Raw genomic sequence first — 19150 nt, 5'->3', positions numbered from 1 at the left:
GAGAGTGACATGCAAATGCAGTAAAATGAATTAAGTAAATAAAGCAAATTTCAAAGTACATAAATACAAACATTCCATTACTGAGATTAAACCAGGTAGTTAAACAAACAACTTTATTTTGACAAATGATGTTTATTCACAGTTACAGAAGTGAAGGAGGAATGAAAAGAAAGGAAGAGAAATCTCCCTTTTTTATAGAACCAAAGTTGGAACAAAGTTGAAAATTTGTATTGTTTTAACTTTAAGCCAATTATCTAAATATATTGAATTAAAGCTATTAAAATTTATTTTAGCTTTAATTCTCTGAGCTTTTCAAAATTCCCAGTAATTTTTCTTTTCCCTAAAGATATTTATGTTAGACTGAAAAAGAAAAAAATGCTACATGACCAGATATGGTTTGCTTTGTTGTGATGATGGTTGTTTCCTCTGATATCATCATTGTACATGCTCCCTTAGTTTTGCTGAAAAATGGAATGAAAAATCTAAAAATCATCCTGAGTTGTGTTTCTGTGTTTCTAAAAGGAAATATAAAAGAACTTTGGCTAATAAACATCACAACACGGTTATTCAAAATTTTTCTTGGGCCCTGGAAGATAGCTTCTCAAATAACAGAGATTCTTTCTTTTGAAGCCAAAGTAACTTAATCCATTCAGATCACAAGTGGGCTCCAAAAACAAGATCCTTGTTTTTCTCTAACTGAAAGGTTCCCATGCCTTTTTGACTGCGTCTAAGAACTCTTTACAGTATGACACTTGTTCAATACTAAAACTTACCCTTTCAATAACAAAGAGTTCAGGATTTGATTTCTATCCTTGAAGCTTGCCAACATTAGATGCTCGGTATTTTAATCACTGACCATATAAATGAACACTGAAGTGTTCTTTTCCAGTCATGAGTAACAGATTTCACCCTAATGAAAATGTTGCAACTTGAGTAAACATTACACTACTTTGTCTAATACATCACTGGTGGTGTCATTCTTTCTAGCCTTAATTATAAAGCAGCAACAGAATTACAGGTTGAAACCACCTGTTGATTGTAACTGAGAGCATTTGAGGTTCAATTAACTTATTTCTATAGAGCTGAAGGTTTTTCCTCCCCTTCTCCTCCTAATGAAAACACAGTACTTTATGCTATTTTAATATTAGTTCTCACACCACATGCATTTTGTCCCTGAAGTGCAAGAAGAAAGATCTTACTAACTAAATATTCATAATTAATATATTTGATACTGAAAGCAGTATTATCTATGTCTAAATCAAGAAATACCTCTGAGAATTGAAAGCCTCAAGATAAAGTCAGTGAAGAGTTGCAATTAACTTTAGTTGCTTGCACAGGTACTTCCACAGTGCAGTGCTAAGCAGCTTAACTTTTGTGCAAAAATGGTCTGGAAATGACTGAATGTCAATTCTTTTGTCCTCTTTGATCATGGCCAGATGCATAATAAAAAACATTTGTAACAATAACATTTTATATTGTAATTATGCTTACATGCCACTCCCCCGCCCGCAGCCGCCCTGCCAGCACTGCTCCCCTGCCGTGTAGAGCGGGCCCCATGGCTCCCAAAGCACCAGCTGCGCCAGCTCCGGCCCTGGGGGGCAGCCCGCTGTCGACACACCCCACCTGCAGCCGCCCCGCCAGCACCACCGCCCACCCTGCACAGCCCCGTGTAGAGCAGGCCCCGCGGCTTGCACAGCATGGGGGGGGGGCAGCCGGCTACCACCGCCCCTCACACACACCCGCCCGCAGCAACCCCGCTGCCCCTGCCTCTGCCTCTTGCGCCCGGTTCGTCACATTAACTATTTGAAACTTCGACATGTTCAACAGTAGGCCCACAAAAATATTTTCTCCACCCACTCTCTTGATTACTTCATTGTATCACTAGCTGCTTTTGAAGATTATTTTGAAACTGCAGTTGGTTCCAATCACAGAAGCTAATTTACTGTCTGAATGCATTTCACTGGACCTTTAAAAGTAAAACCAGGTCTCTGTCAGTTTCCAGTCAGAATTCAAAATGCTGGTGCTCAGCACCAAAGCAGGGATACTTGAGAAAGCAAGCATGTTCAGTCAAATATGTGTATCCACAATTAAGGCAAAGGCAGCTTTTGTCATAGATTTTGTGCTCACTTAGATCCTGCAATTGTTGACTTTTTCTTCCTTTCCCTTGTCTCGTCTTATTGAATTTTTTTTTATTTTTTAAACATACAATCATTTATAAAAATACAATAAAATTTTAAAGTAGAAAAAAAACCCCTTACCCTCCCTCCCACCCCCAACCCCCCTCCCTTCACTTCCCAGAGCAGAATACAGGGTTAATAATAAAAAAAATTATAATAATTAAGAAAAAAGAAAAAAAAGAAAAGAAAAAAGAGAAGAAAAAAAATATCATAATTAACCTTTAACTCCATAACCTATAAAACAATTCTCTATAATATTTAAAATTCATTCATAAAATAAATGAAACTTTTTAATTCCATACTTTTTCTAAATATAATCTATCCACCTTTCCCATACAATAATATATCTTTCTTGTGTATGATCCTTTAAATAAGCAGAAATTTTTGCCATTTCTGCAAAACTAGATACTTTAAATATCCATTCTTCTAAAGTAGGCAAGGAATCTTTCTTCCAATATAAACCTACTAGTAACCTTGCTGCAGTTAATAAATTCAACATCAAAGTAGTTTCTTTTTCATTTAAGTCAACAAAAATACCAAGTAAAAATAGTTGAGGAGTAAACTTTATCTTTTTTCTAAAAATCTTTTGAATGTTCCACCAAATCATAATCCAAAAAGCCTTTACTTTTTTACAATTCCACCAAATATGAAAGTATGTCATTTCAAGGATTGATTTTTTTTTTATTACTAGTGACTTCCTCCCTAGAGTGAGGAAGGTGAAAATTTTTCCCAGAACATTGTCAGATCATAGTCCTGTGTGGATGGAGTTATATTCGGAAGATGGGAATAGAAGATCTTGGAGACTGAATGAGAACTTATTTAATCGGGAGGAGTTTGTACAAAAGTGTAAAGAACATTTAAAGGACTTTTTTTGCAATAAATATGAATAAGGGGACATCGATGTCTATGGTGTGGGATGCTAGTAAAGCATATATGAGGGGAATTCTGATTCAATTGAATAAAGTTTTTAGGGAAAAAGGGTTACAAAGACGTAGAGAAATAGAAGAAGAGATTAAATCAAAAGAACAAGAGTTGGTTCTTAACCCTACTGATAATAATTTAAAGGTATCCATAAAGATGCTTAAGGAACAATTTAATATGTTGATGGCAGATCAGGTGGCTACCAATCTGTTGTATATGAGACATAATACTTTTTGCAATGCGAATAAGCCTGGGAGGTGGTTGGCTTATCAGTTACGAAAGAAACAGAAAGCTAGAATTATAGAGAAAGTAAAATATAAAGGTACTGAGGTCTTTCAGCAAGATCTGATTAGAAAAAGCTTTTTGGACTTTTACACAAAATTATATTCAAGTGACAATATAAGGGGTTTGGATATAGATAAATATTTACAATCAGTACATTTTCCTAGACTTTCAGAGGAACAACAAAATGGGATGAATAGTTTAATTACTGTGGAGGAAATTGGTTTAGCTATTAAGCAGTTAAAGGTTGGACAGTCTCCTGGAACAGATGGACTGACTTCTAGGTATTATAAGATCTTATCTGAAGAAATGATAGAGCCATTAAAGGAACTCTTTAATAGTATTTTGTTGGGTATGCAAGTTCTCCTTCTTGGAAAAGAGCTTTTATATCACTGATTCCGAAGGAAGATCAGGATCTTACAGAGCCTAAGAATTATAGGCCAATTTCATTATTGAATGTTGATTATAAGATCTTTACAAAAATTTTCCCTTGTCTCGTGACCCAGAAATTTATCCTGACACTTAAGAAAGGAAAAGACAAGCAGTAACAATTGGTTCCAACATCACTGGAGCCACTGCATTGGAAACTAATTATCTGGGTATCAGTTTTGATGGGCAGAAGTCCTTTGGATGGCTGCCTCCCAGTCAAAATAATGAAGAGAGCATCATTATTAAGGCTGGAGAGATCTTTGGACCGAGGCTTTGCTTCCTCAAAAGTACTTTGAAGCAAGGAGGCCTTCTTGCTTTTAAGAATAAAGCAGCCACATTGCTTCACCTGCCTCACCTGGTACTTTCAATTGCTGGAAGGGGTTATTCTAAAGGGTAATTTATTTCTTCAGAAGGAAAAAATTGCTGTCAAATTTGGGAACACCAAGTTCCACTGCTTTTTTCTTCCGAACTTTTTGTAGGTGTTAGAAGTAAAGTCTTCATCCTGGTTCATCCAAGCCGGGAATAAATAAGCAAACATGGTGACTGCTTTGGGAAGAAGGTTACAGTTTATTGCAGAAAGATGGTCTTCAGGAAAGTACAGAGGAGAGAGAGGGAGAAGGGCAGAGAGCACAGAGAGAGATTGAGCACATGGGCAGTAGGTTTTATACCCCCCCTAGCCTTTTGTTTGGAAGTTTCCTGTTCCTGTGGCATGAACCTTGAGACTGTTTCTGAGTGTTTGTCTAGGCCTTGATATCTGTGGTTTAATTCTGTTATCATATCCTGCTTCCCAGGTAATGGGGCTGACTCCTAGAGTTTGGGTGGGGTATGCAGATCTTCTCTTTTGTCTTCTTGATTGCTCTAGCTCCAACTTTCTGATGGTTTTACATTTGCATAGGGCTAAAGTCTTGCTTGGGGCAGAGAGATAGATTTGGGGCCAAGTTTGGTTTTAAAAAGTCCTTTTGAGGAAAAATATATTTTTCTGCCCTTTTTAATATTTCCTTCTGGGCTAACTTTCATCATCATAGGTATGTTTCCATGCCTCCAATAATGGAAATGGAAGCATCCATGTTTTACAAGGATACTTTGGAAATATCTTTTTGCCATTGCATTTCTTACAATACCTTGTAAGGTTACAGTAGGAACATTTTCAAGGGCTTAGTTGCCCTAAGGAGAAGGAATTCATGAACCCTAGTTTCAATATTTAAAGCTCTAAACCAGTGTTTATTTTTAAGCAAATATTAGAAAAACACGGGAGTCAAATAATTCCATAAACCTCAATTCCCTATGTTTTTATCTCTAAGTTCAAAAGAGTTAATATTTTTCAACAAATAAGGCAATGGCTATGATTGAATTTGTATATGCTTTCCATTCCCCTCCCCATTTTACGGGGCTTTTAAAACTATTTTTTATGTAAACATTAATAAAAACATATATTTATCTATCATTTGAATAAAATCATAGTTGAATAATATTTTGTAAAGCAATCTTGGATACAAATGTGATGCTAAAGAATGTTCTTGAGTAGAATCTATGAGCACTTATGTCCTAGGTAGAATAGAACTCCGGCTTAGTCAAATCCCTTTTTAGACATTCATCTCAATATCTTCTACTTGCATTTTTCCTTGTGTTGTTTGTGTAAGGTCATCGTTTCATTTAGCAGAAGACATATGGATTTACAGGCAGTAATTGCATGGAAGATCTATTCACGATTGCCAATTTTCTGAATTTTAGTGTTGACATTGCTAGTTGCATTATCCCTGGTACGTTTCAGTAAGCCAGTTTTCAGCTACTGATCCATTTTTGCAAGCCAGCTATGGTATAGCTGGCTGATTGGCACAAAATACAGTGAATGAAGCCCAGGGTGGCAGCCAGGTACTTGCTGCCTTATGAATAGTGAATGAAATGAGGTTGTGGTAGACCAATATTTAGAACTTACTATTCTAAGGGCTTGCCACTGATTTCTAAAACATAAACTTCTCCAATAAAGCCTTCTATTTTGTTTAATCCCCTTTAGAACTTTTAAAGAGAACTCACAAGTCTATTCCGTGCTTTAGAGCCATTAAAATTGTTTATCTTCTGATGCAGTGGTTCTCAACCTTTCTAATGCCGCGACCCCATAATACAGTTCCCCATGTTGTGGTGACCCCCAACCACTTATACATCACCAGGTGCCAGGGGCATGGCCAAAGAAAAGGGGAAAAAAATGGCGGACAGCCTTGTTTGGCGACCCCCGTGAAATGGTCGTTCGACCCCAAATGGGGTCCCGACCCACAGGTTGAGAACCACTGTTCTGATGTATAAAATGTTTTATTAGATATGGAGTTTCCTCTAAATATAATTTTGTTTAAAAATGGCCAGCAAATATTTTTCTATTTTAAGTATCCTTTTTTATGCCTCTTGACAGAGCTAGATTGTAGTTCATGGCATATCTGTTTAAAGGACTTCATTAGGTCACCATTAGTTGCTAATAATACATCATAATTATTCTTACAAAGTTAAGCTCATTTATTTCCTCTTCCACCTGCCTTGCAGAGATAACCTCTAAAGAACACCCTGAAGGACTATCAGTCTCTCTTTCAAAGGCTTTTGTACTAACTGAATTTCTAAACAATGCATTACCTACAAAAGATTTGTGTGAGTATAAAGATAGAGTCCCTAATTTCTTGAATTTATGTTCTTATGTAACTACACTGAGTACAGTGATCCAAATCTGGAAGATTTTAATTTATTTCTGGTAATATCAGGCAAAGGTAGTCTATACAGTATATTCAGTTGCAAACTTGCTTTGCATGTAGCTGCATAAATCTGCCAACGTAAGTATAGAATTTGCCGATAATAGTTAGCTTATTAAAATTTTTGAAGAGCCATAATTTCTTTCAAATAATAACCAGACAGAATTATACAGTAGTATAAACTGATGCTTTTTCTGGAAAAGCTAGTTTTCTGTAGGTGTGTGTTAAGGTTCCATTCTTGCTTGTGATGCAGTAATGATTCTTAAAAGGAGAATAGAAGTTTCAGGTGTTGAATGTATTTTCTACATCTATTTGAAAAAATAAAGAAATTGCTGGTACTTGAAGATTAACTAATATATAGTGTTATAAGTTTTCTATTGTCCAGAATCCACTAAATCAGTGTATCATTTAGGAGCCATGGTGGTGGAGTGATTAGAATGCAGTATTGCAGGCAAAATCTGCCCACAGGCTGATCATGATGGGGCTCAAGATTGATCCAAGGTCAGTAAAATGGGGACTCAGATTGTTGGGGGTAATATGCTGACACTGTAAACCACTGTAAACCACTATGGGATGGTATGTAAGTCTAAGTGCTACTGCTATTGCTGTAATCCTAAATAGGCAGGTATTTACAATTTTGATTTGGCTGCTGTGGGAGTGGAGATATATATATATATATATATATATATATATATATATATATATATATATATATATATATATATATATATGGGTCTTTGGTTGTTCGGGTTTTCTCCCGCGTAAAATTGGAAGTGTCTTGGCGACGTTTCGACGAAGTCCCATTCGTCATCTTCAGGCTGGTGTTTTCAGCTTCGTGCTTCGAGCAGCAATGTGTGGTCTTAGCTGTTTCTTCCTTTTAACTGCCAGTGGGGGTATGAACTGATTGGGTGGGAGCTTGGCTGTGTTCTGATTGGGTGGTTAGGGGCTTGCTGTGCTCTTATTGGCTGGGGGGTTGGCTGTGCTCTGATTGGCTGGGGGAGTGTTCTGTTTGGTTGTGCTCAGGTTAGTCTGAGTTGCAGGGGGGTTTAAGATTTTGGGCTGCCTTGCTATTTTTTGGCTTCGCGTTCGTGGTCGTGCCTCATCTTCATGGAGGGTGTCAGTTTGCTTCATGTATGGATTGGAGGGGTTTAAAGTGGCTAATGATGCAGCTGTGGTCTGGCTTCTGGTTTGTGGTCGTGCCTCATCATCGGTGTGGCTTTGGGTTTGCTTTTTGCGTGGATGTGTGGTGGTGACATCCTGTGTGGTTTTTGTGAGTGTGGGTCTGGTATCATTTTTTGTGTTAGGGAGTCGTTTGTCAATAAGGGCGGGTTTCCAAATGGCTGGTAGGCGGGAGGTATCATCTCGCTTGTTCATGCTGTGTGGGCGTTTTTCTATCTCGATGGCTTCTCTGATTATTCTGTTATTAAAATGTTCACTTTTGGCAATGGTTCTGGTATTTTTAAAGTCAATTTCATGTCCTGTGGCTTTAAGGTGTTGGACCAGGGAAGATGTTGGTTCCTCTTTTTTGATTGAGTTCTTATGTTCTTCAATGCGTGCACTTATTCTTCTGTTGGTTTGTCCGATGTATGTGTTGGGACAAGCAGCGTGGGATTTCATATACTCCTTGATTTTCTAATTCAATTTTATCTTTGGGGTTTCTAAGGATGGTGGATATTTTTCTGTTTGTGCAGAATGCTGTTTTGATGTTGTGTTTATGGAGGATCTTACTGATTCTGTCTGTGGTGCCTTTTATGTATGGGAGGAGGGCTTTGCCGTTTTCTTGTTCTTTGTCTTGGATTTTAGTGGGGGTTTCTTTTTGGATTAGGTTTGTAATCTTATTTCTTTGGAATCCATTGGATGTTAGTACATTGGTGAGAGTGTGTAGTTCGGCTTTTAGGTGTTGTTCGTCAGCCAAGCGTTTTGTTCTCCAGAAAACATATATATATATGTTTTCTGAGGTTTTCGCGGGTGTTTGTATGTAGGTCTTTGGTTGTTCGGGTTTTCTCCCACGTAAAATTGGAAGTGTCTTGGCGATGTTTCGACGAAGTCCCATTCGTCATCTTCAGGCTGGTGCTTTCAGCTTCGTGCTTCGAGGAGCACGAAGCTGAAAGCACCAGCCTGAAGATGACGAATGGGACTTCGTCGAAACGTCGCCAAGACACTTCCAATTTTACGCGGGAGAAAACCCGAACAACTAAAGAACTATATATATATATATATATATATACATACATACATACATACATACATACATACATACATACATACTTACATATACACATTAATGTCAATTTAGCATTGCTTTTAGTGTCTTTTATAAAATAAATTTGACCTGTGATTCCTGAAAATTTATGTAATAACAAATATGTGCAAATCGATCTTGCTGGGAAAAGCAGGCAGTGGCTTCCTCTTCTTCCATATTGTAGATTGGGGAAATTGAGAATGAAAAGAAAGAAAGATATCTAAAGGTCATTCCTTGAGTTTTGAGAGAGGAGCTATAGCCCAATGGTAAAATATATGTTGTTGAAGCTGGAGATCCCTGAGATATTCAATCCCAGAAAGTCACTAGCAAGGCCAATTGAGTAGACCAATAAAAAATTGCTTCCTGTGCCAAAAATAAGATTGAGATGGGGAACTTCCTCTTCTGAAGGTCAGTCTTATTTCCTTATACCAGTGATGGCGAACCTTTTAGAGACCGAGTGCTCAAAAACTGGCCCCACCCCCGCTCCACCTCCCTGCTCCACCCCCGCTCTGCCCCCCATCCCCCACCCCGCCCACCCACAAGACCACTCACCGCCTCCAGGGCCTGCCGCAGATTGCCCAGGCAGCCCAGCAGCGCTATGGCGGCCACACCTTCTGCCCATGCCCTGCAGCATCAACTGCATGATGGGGTGTGAGGGCAGAGTCTTGTCTATGCTGCCTGGCTGCCGTGTCCTTGGCTGCGCTGCTCCATATGGGCCGTGCTCGAGGGCGACTCTCCTTCAGGGGGGTTGCTGGAGAGGGGGTTGCAGGGGGAGGCAAGGCTGGGGCAATGGCACATGTGCCCACAGAGAGGGCTCTGAGTGCCGCTTCTGGCACCCGTGCCATGGGTTTGCCACCACTGCCTTATACCAAGGATCCTAACATTTTGCAACACGTTTGTTCTGTAACAGAGTTGATAAGGATTACATCACTATTATTTCTTCAAAATAATGAACTTTTGCTCAGAACGGGTAAGATCTCATGTATTACTGGACACAGCATCTAACACAAGACTTTAATCAGGGATGGGCAACTGCATGAGGGCTTCAGCTTCTGCCCTCAATTTAATAGTAAAGCTACAATTTTCAGTAGTTCATTTTTTTTTCTTTGAGATGGGAGGGAATTGTAGAAAAACGCCAAATGGGCATTAATTTATTTATTTATTCATTCATTCATTCATTCTCCAAAGCATCAGAAGAGAAGAGAAGAAACAATGAGTGGAAACTAATCACGGAGAGAAGCAACCTGGAATTAAGGAGAAACTTCCTAACAGTGAGGACAATTAACCAGTGGAACAGCTTGCCTTCAGACTTTGTGGGTGCTCCATTACTGGAGGTTTTTAAGAAGAGCTATTTGTCTGAAATGGTATAGGGTCTTCTGCTTGACAGGGGACTGGACTAGATAACCTCCAAGGGCCCTTCCAGCTCTATTCTGATTCTAATTAGTTAAAATGGTGGCAAGTTTGAATGCACCCAGTCAAAAGTGTCTGGCATAAAAAACCAGAGTGATGTTCTGTTAGAGCAGTGTTTCTCAACCTTGACAATTTTAAGGCATGTGGACTTCAACTCCCAGAATTCCACAGCCAGCAATGCTGGCTGTGGAATTCTGGGAGTTGAAGTCCACATGCCTTAAAATTGTCAAGGTTGAGAAACACTGTGTTAGAGGAACCAAATATGGATTGTATAAAGCCTTCAGGCAACACATGCAAATCCCTAAAAACTACCTCAGGGGCTTAATAGCTGGGTCTCTATGGTAAATGTTGTGATGATTATTTGATAGCAGCAGCATCAAATAGTTTCAAGAAAAACGAGGGCCAAGGGACTTAATTTCAGATTCTGATCTTAGAAGCCTGTAAATTCTTTCCTGAAGTTGTGTTTTACCTAGAAAGCTGGGATGTAGCCCCCCTCCCCATTTTTTGCATGTTGGGGTCTTCTATTGTCCTGATATAACTGCTTGAATTATGTGACAGAAAAATTAAATTGTTCCATGGTTACAGGACATCAGGTGTATCTGTGGTGCATGTTTTTAAAAAAGTCAAAATGGTGACTGCGATGATGTGGTTGACGTTTCTCCTGTTTTTTTTAAGTGCATCTGCATCTGCAACTCCCAGAATTCCTGAGCTAGGAATTCCGGGATCAGGAATTCTGGGAGTTGAAGTCCACAGGTTGTAAAGGGGCCATAGTTGCCCACTCCTGGCATAGTCAGAGCTTCATTGCACCCTCACAGCTGCCATCTTGACTTTTCTTAAAGCTACACCTTGCAGACTCCTCTGTGGGATGTTCAACTAATAATATACTTTCTGTGGGATTATAGTACTAGGTAACAAGCTTATAAAATGACATTTGACAACATTGTCGCTCTTTGATGATATGGTACTTTCTCAAGTGATGGGTTAAAGACCTTTTCCATCTAATAATCTAGATGATTAACTGTCAATAAAAATTTATTAACCATCTAGATGCTGCATTAGTGAAGAGATGAATTATATTTATTTGGAGAGCCAAATGCAGTCTGAAATGAAACCAGTTTTGAGCTTGGTGGACTTTTGAAAATATCAAAAATTAAGAGGTATATAAAATAAACAGATGGTGGAGTAGGAAGAGGGACAGAAAAATAAGCAGTAAATAAATTTGGGCACTTTCTGTAGCCAATAGCCCAGTATGTTTCATAGCTAATAAGTACCAGTAATGAATATAATCACAGCTCACCACCTGCCTAGCATTTATTTTTGAAACAGAATGTTTTATTACATTTTAATCTCCAATTAAACCATTGCATGTTGCTAATCATTGTTAATTCTACCATTACTTATGGCTAGAGGTTACATCCCAGGGCTATTTGTTAAATATAAAATCATATTTAGATTAATTCATTGAGGGGAGAATACAACATAGTTCAACCTAATTCCTTTCTTGTGATTACAAAGATCTCTTTTACATATGCCTGGTGGTCAGTTGATGGTTTCAGCATGCTGTGCATTGATTGGCTTTTCTTATGACTATGTTCATAGCATTATTTGAGAAACAAACATGGCTATCCAATCTCACAATCTTAATGTATGTGAACTTAAACCAGGAAGGGTGTTTGTGCAATGGCATCACATAAATTCTGCTAATCAGAAACAAATTTAATTTACGTGAAATGTTCTGAACAGAATAATAACTTTCTTTTTTTATGCTACAAGTATTTGAATGATTTCTATTCACTCTGTCTTAGAGGTACACAGTTTTTTAAAATTATACCCAAAAGGTTCATGTAAGGTGTTGGGCTGCATGCAGATGCCACAGCAAAGGCTGAATATGACTCAGTTTAAATGTAATTAAATTATATTAATTCTACTATATTAACAAGTATTTAACAATGTATCATTTTTGTTACATTAAAAGTTGATACTTGGGGGTAAATTTCTGAAATATTCTAGGGCTGCATCTGAGGCTTTCATGGCAGATAGCCCTGGGCTTTAGACTAAACATTTTATGCTAGATCAGCGCTATCCATTGACCTGATCTGGGTTCCAAGATCCTATTTGCATGTATTCCCTTCAGTTAACATCACAATCATGTCAATAACTTAGATCTTCTTTCTGACATCAGCTTCAGTCGTCTGCAAAATTTGAATTGTGGTGTCCTGGATTCCATAAAGGTCTATTCTCTTGATTTCTGCAAACCTTCATGTTTCAGACTGATTTCTCCAGCTTTGATCCTTGGATTTTTTTTTTTTGTAATTAGTATATTTTTTTTTATCTCACTAAATGCCTTCAGATTTGTGGTTGGCCTTAGCAACTGAATCTGGATGGTTATCATTAGAGCCTGAGAATATTACTAAATTTCCTGCTTTTTTTTTTTTTTGAAATAAAAGCCTTAGAACAGTGTTTCCCAAACTTGACAATTTTAAGGCATGTGGACTTCAACTCCCAGAATTCCACAGCCAGCGTTGCTGGCTGTGGAATTCTGGGAGTTGAAGTCCTCATGCCTTAAAATTGTCAAGTTTGGGAAACACTGCCTTAGAACAACTTTTCAATAAATATTGTAAGACAAAAATGGTACTCTGAATTGGAAGGTAGAAAACCAGACGTAGTGTGTGTGTTTGTATGTGTAACAGGGATGGGTGGGAGAGCTTGGCCTGTTCATTGTTCACCAACACTGTTTCTTTAAGAAGAGACTGCCTCAGCAAAATCCCAAGCATTACTCCCATGCTGGGAACTGGCCCAGGAGAAGAATGCAAGCTCATTAGGTTTGCTTAAAACAGCACTGTGTCGCAATGTCAAGAGAAAGGCAAAGTTTGGGAAACTTGGCAGGAAGTTGAATGTCCCTGTATTATTTTTCACATGACTTGGTGACGGTGATGGCATCTGAAAATTCTGGAGGATTTTGTTTTTCTTTTCCATCCATGAGATGAAATATTCTTTACATGGCTTGCTCAATAAAGAGACTCTGTGGTATGTCATTTGACAAACACAAGATTACTTGAAAACTCCTACCAGCATTCTTTAGAATAGTTGGGAAGCTTCTTGGCCGTCAGAATGTTGTTATTAATGTCAGATACATCATATTTCATATGAATGCTTCAAGAAAGAGGTTCTGTGAGAAGGAATCAATGTTGTCAACTCCCCAAAGTCACAGCATTAGGTAAATCTTGCTCTACTGGTTGTAAGTTTCATTTTAAAAGTACCATCTGTTGTTAAAAAAAACCCCTGATATCTTAACTCTTTGTTCTTATCATCTTGTCAGAAAATGGGAAAATATTAGTTTAATTTCTTCTCTTTGTATATGCACTTTTAGTAGGACAAAAAGTGAATTTTTTTATCATTCTGAAATTAGGTCAGCAAATGCCATCTAATCTGAAGACAAAAGGAAAAATAGTAATTAATAGTACCTTTTTTTCTTTAAAGGACTCAAAGTATAATATCTATTTCAGAGTAAAGAAACTCCATACTCTCAGAAATTTAAATCTATACTTTTATTTATTTACTTATTTAATTCATTACATTTACCTGCCACCCATCTCACTGTTGAGCAAATTTGGGCAACTTACAAGATTCCTTACAACATAGGAATATAAAACAAATAAAATGTTACTTCCAAGTTACAAATCATTTGTAGATATTAGTGGCAAAAATGCATGGGAACGAATGCAGCTGCATCACTGTATATACTGGTACCTTTGGGTATTTTAAGACTTTTTTCTTTTATGCACTGAAAAGTTGATGTTAGCTGCCTTAGATATTTCTCTTTGAAACAGAAGAACAGAATAGGTAATGCTGTAAACAAAGAAAGAATCTGCTTTTAAATCGTATTTCTGAGCCCTTTCTTTGCTGATTGGATATGAGCATGGGGTTAAAAACTCAATTTTCCCTACAGAAGATCATTATGGCTCCAGGAGATTCAAAGCTTTCAAAATAGAATAAATCCTCAATGCTGCCATCTAGTGTTAGAAAAACCAGCTTCCACAAAATCAAACATATTTGTATTTATTTGATATATGTAATAACGTCTAATCAATGTATACTAGACAATTTCACATGTTTTGGTGAGGAGATTCAAGAAATGGAGGGACAGTTCAGGTAATTAATTCCTGATATAAGGTAATTTTTAAAGTTCTGCTTTAGATATTAGACTAAGAATAAAGGTTAATTGTTATTGGCATGATTAGGACCAAATTATTATTATTATTTGAGCTCTTTTAGTCCAACCCCTACTCAGGCAGGAAACATTTATATGAGGTTCTTATTCTCATTGCTACAGTTTGATGCTGTTGGCACTTGTAAAGATATGTTGAAATCAGAAAACAGAAATCAAGTTCTTGTGATATCTTTCATTCCAACTCCCACCAACAGACTATTGCAATCATATGGCATCATTGTAGCACACAAATCAACTAAAGTCCTCCAAAATACTCTAAGTAAACCAAAAGACCCGAAAGAAAAAACAGGAGTCATTAAAACACACAGTTTAAGGAGTGCAACAACCAATAAGTAGGACAAACAAGTAGAAAACTAGTAGACCTGCATCTATGAACACCCCAACTAGCAGTCAGAAGACATGATGTAAACTTCTTAATTTTACAACACGTGGACAGACTAAACCATAATTTCAACTGGGAAACTGTGAGTATCCTAGATCAAGTCAAGCCCAAAACTACAAGAGAATTCCTGGAAGTCTGGCTCAGGGACAAATTGGCTATCACCAGGCACATAGAGATAAACAACATACATGCCATTTAAAAAAGACAAGTAATCAAAAGAAAACAAAAAGATCAAAACACCCTCACACCAGCAATCAACATCCAGAGAAGCAGAGATTAATAACAAAATTAACATTACACCAACAATCAAGAAGCAAACAATACCCCGATCAAGGAACTGCCAAACAAGTAAACAATAAACAACAACCCAATCAAGGACTACCCTCATCAACAATGACTGGGCAAGCCACTAGAATATAAAATGAGAGCAAACCTCATTTCCTACCAGCACTGATGATGTTACCTAGTTTGGTAATGAAATATCTGAAAGAAAACAACCAAGCTCAGAGAGTACGAAGGACTCTACAGTTCAACCCTGAGCTACAAATAATATTTTCTGTTGATGCATACTAACCGTCTTTATGACGATGGTATGATTTAAAAGAGAGGCTCCAGTGTAGATATTTTTAGTGTGTGGAAAGATCCTACTTATGCTATATGTTCTTGGAGGTCTAGCATAGAGACAGTTTATGAGTTTGGGCAAAGCATTTTCAGATCTGATAATCCCCTATCCAATATTATTTTGAAGAAGAGCTGTCATATGTAGATGGTTTAATTCAGTATTGACCCTGTTGAATTAAACTTCTCTGAGTTAGGAGCAATCCAAAATGAAAACACATTGCTCAAAATAATCTACATTCAAAATGGGGAAACTGTGGCCTTTCAGATGTTGCTGAACTCCAAATCCCCCAACAATCATGATTAATTATAAAGGATGCTAAAAGTTTTAGTTTAGTAATACCTGGAGGACTACAAGTTATTTTTACCCAAATTAACAAACTTTGTTATAGAAGTCTTAACAGTCTGAAGATTGCTAAGTTGGGAGGAAATGATTGTTTTGAGCTTCCAGTTTCAATCTTTCCTTAAAGATGCTGTGCTGTTTCTTCAGCTGTGCTCTAATACACATACTCAGATTACCATTCTTCTCCAAATATTAGTCCAGTGATGTGGGCCAGGACAAGAAACAGAAGCAGCACAGCGTACTGTCTGTGGCTATAAGATAGGATAACAAAATTTAAAAAGTCCTGGAGTGTCTTTTTAACGCATACACCAAAAATCATGGAAGAGTTATGCTGTGTTTCTTTTCCTTTTTCTCAGGACTGAGTTGTCATGCCTCCTTCCTTAACATTTCATTGCTCTCTTTCCCTTTCCCAAGACTAGCTCTACTTCTCTACTTTCTTCCACACCAAGTATTCATAAAGAATTCTCTGAAAAAGTTCAGACCATGTTATTACGTCTCTCTCTCTGGGAACAGACCTGTGCCTGTAATGTACTAAAGAAAGTTAACCATCCTTAATGAAAGATGGCTCATTGTTGCGGGCTGCAGAATATGATATAAAGCATTACAATGGAAACCCACACACTGTGTTAGAAATACAAATAGCAAATCACAAATTAATATGCATCACACCGAATCATTGTGGTTTATGCTACAATGAATACTGGAGAAATAACTGTTGATGTTATCACTGTTTTATTAAGGGTTACCAAGGCGATGGTAATAAGACTGTCAACCAGAATAGTCCAGAGACTAAAGGTTAAATTCCAAAGGGACATCTCTCAAAAGAAATTGTGTGATGGACGATCTGTTCTGCTCACATGCAATCTGGTCTCATGTAAACATACATTTTAAGAGAATACTCTTTATATAAAAAAAGAATTAATCTGGCATGAAAGGATGGAATAAAGCTGGAATGAATTAAGCATTTAAATTCCACTTGGTCTGCCAATAGCTGAGGTGAATTCCAAAAGGGCAGCTATTTAAATTCTCATTCAAAGCTGGGTTTTACTCTTAAAATGTGAATAATGATGTTAGTTTGTTCTCCAGATTAGTTTCAGACTCTCTGGACATTAGTTACTTCATAAAAGCTGCACCAAGGACTTCCCAATTTTGATGTTTTACTTTGCAAGGTCTCTTTTATGTATAATTTATGGGGTAGGAAAAAAATGTTAAAAATTAGGATAGTTCTTTTTTTCTTTTCTTGTTTTCACTCTCAGCAGCCATCCACTATCAACTTTTTTATGTGTGTCATTTCCCCCTTTTGTAATTGTTTGAATTTTCTCATGGAGTTCTCTCATAAATAAACCCATGTTTGGAATCCCTGAGATGATGGCATTACACTGAATATCCAAAGCAGTGTTGCCCATATGCCAAAACCACTGATTTTAGGAACAGTTGATGGTGTCAAATTGAAGCATATGTTCACTTGCTATAGCTCCTGGCTTGTCTTCAAAGATTTCTTTCCCATTCCCTATCCTAGAAAATTTCCTTCCTACACCTTGACCAAATTTCCAGGTCTTGCTCTCAAGAATACCATATCTGCTGCTGCTGCTCTTGGCAGATACTATAGAATAATTCTTAATTGGGTATGATGGTTGTTGGATGTATCGGGGGATAAAAATTAATCCATTCCCCATCATTTTTGCTGCTATTGTCTTGTGAAGTCAATAGTAGTGGTTATGACAAGAAAACTGTTGCTTGAAAAAGATTGCTGTTTGATAGCTGACTGTTACCTAAGCACTGGATTAAAGAAAATAGTATGGACCAATTAAGTCCAACTATTGATAGTTGATCCCAAGATTTCCTGAAGTGGAAAACTGGCATTAGTTGAAGTTTAGTGAACTCCATGATGAACCTTGAACTGTGCCAATGTTTAGATAATTTCTACCCCATTTCCTATGATATATCTACAAAACAGGAAGACCAACTAAAGGTGTATATTGTTAACCGCAGTCTAATGTCTGATAACTCTTGATGAATTGTTTCTGCTTAACATGAAATTTGCATACCAGATTACTAGATTAACAAAATCTAGTAAGAGGTGATAGAGTGGCTTTTTAATGAAAAACTAGGATAAAGAGATAAAAATGATGGAGGCAACAAAACTCCATTTTGTAATGTGCTAACAGGGAAGACAGTGAACTGACAAAAGAGGAGGGGGGCCGGGTGACACCACAACGAGATAGCAACTGGCAGGACTGGAGTGACAGAGCTGCAGGTGAAGCGGCAAGAGCTGCTATGGGAGGAGATGACAAACGGCTTGGAAGGAGAGACAAAAAAGGAGGGGAGAGTATGAAGCAGGAATATCTGAATAGTTGTTCTTTCCAGGATCAGGGAGAGGGAGCTACAATCATAAGATCCACCAACAGGCTGCCGAATGAGAATCAATTTAACACATTGCAGAGTAACATAGCTAATGGGCCAATGACACGCTCGAGGAGCCAGGCGCAGAGACAGGCAGCTGTATATAGGCAAGCTCCCTAATCATCTAGCATTCTAACTCTGATGATGTCAGTAGTTTGGCTGATGAAAGCTTAGTAAGTAACTTTCTTACTCACAGGCTTGTTTATATTAAACAGTCCTGTTTATTTTTATCCTGGTGTTCATTTTTCTTATATTTTTATTGATATGCCCAGGATTCGCATTTTTAATGATATTAAGAAGATATATATATATATATATATATATATATATATATATATATATATATATATATATATATGGGACCGTGAGAGTGGACAGTCCTTTATGGAAGCTCTTCCTTGAATTGATTCTTAGTCCTTTGTATGGCATTGCTTTTCATTGTACTTAGTCTTAATTTGATTTATTTTAGGATTTTGATTTATAACATTATTAAAATGAAACCAATGACTCACATTTACAATTATATCAAGATAAATCCTTTTGAACAGAATTTCTGTTCATCAGGAGACACTGAATAAAATAAGTTCAAAGTCTTTAACTCAAGGTTTTTAAAGATTGGGAACTACATCCTATCAAGTTGGCAGGCTGTGATTATCAGTATGTTGGTTTGCACAAAAGTCTCCATATTAGAGATCTCAGTTTGCATGAATTAACATGGGGAAAGATTGGGGCTTGGTTGCATTTGTGGTATATTAGCCAAAATATGCAAAAGATAAAGTCTAGATCATTAACAGGGGATGCCATATGTGGCAGAGATATGTCTAAAACTGGTAACCTAAATTTCTCCCTTACTAAAAAGTGTTGGATAAAAATATTGACTGGTCATATGGGTTACAGAAGTCAGTTTGGCCCATCTAATGATGATCATAACACATGGAAAATTGAAACTTGGAATGTAAGAGGAATAAGTGGTGAAGAGC

This window comes from Crotalus tigris, unplaced genomic scaffold (genome assembly GCF_016545835.1).
Source record: "Crotalus tigris isolate CLP2741 ecotype Arizona unplaced genomic scaffold, ASM1654583v1 scf7180000017536.10889498, whole genome shotgun sequence".
NCBI classification, from domain to species: domain Eukaryota; kingdom Metazoa; phylum Chordata; class Lepidosauria; order Squamata; family Viperidae; genus Crotalus; species Crotalus tigris.
This window is presented reverse-complemented; position numbering follows the sequence as displayed.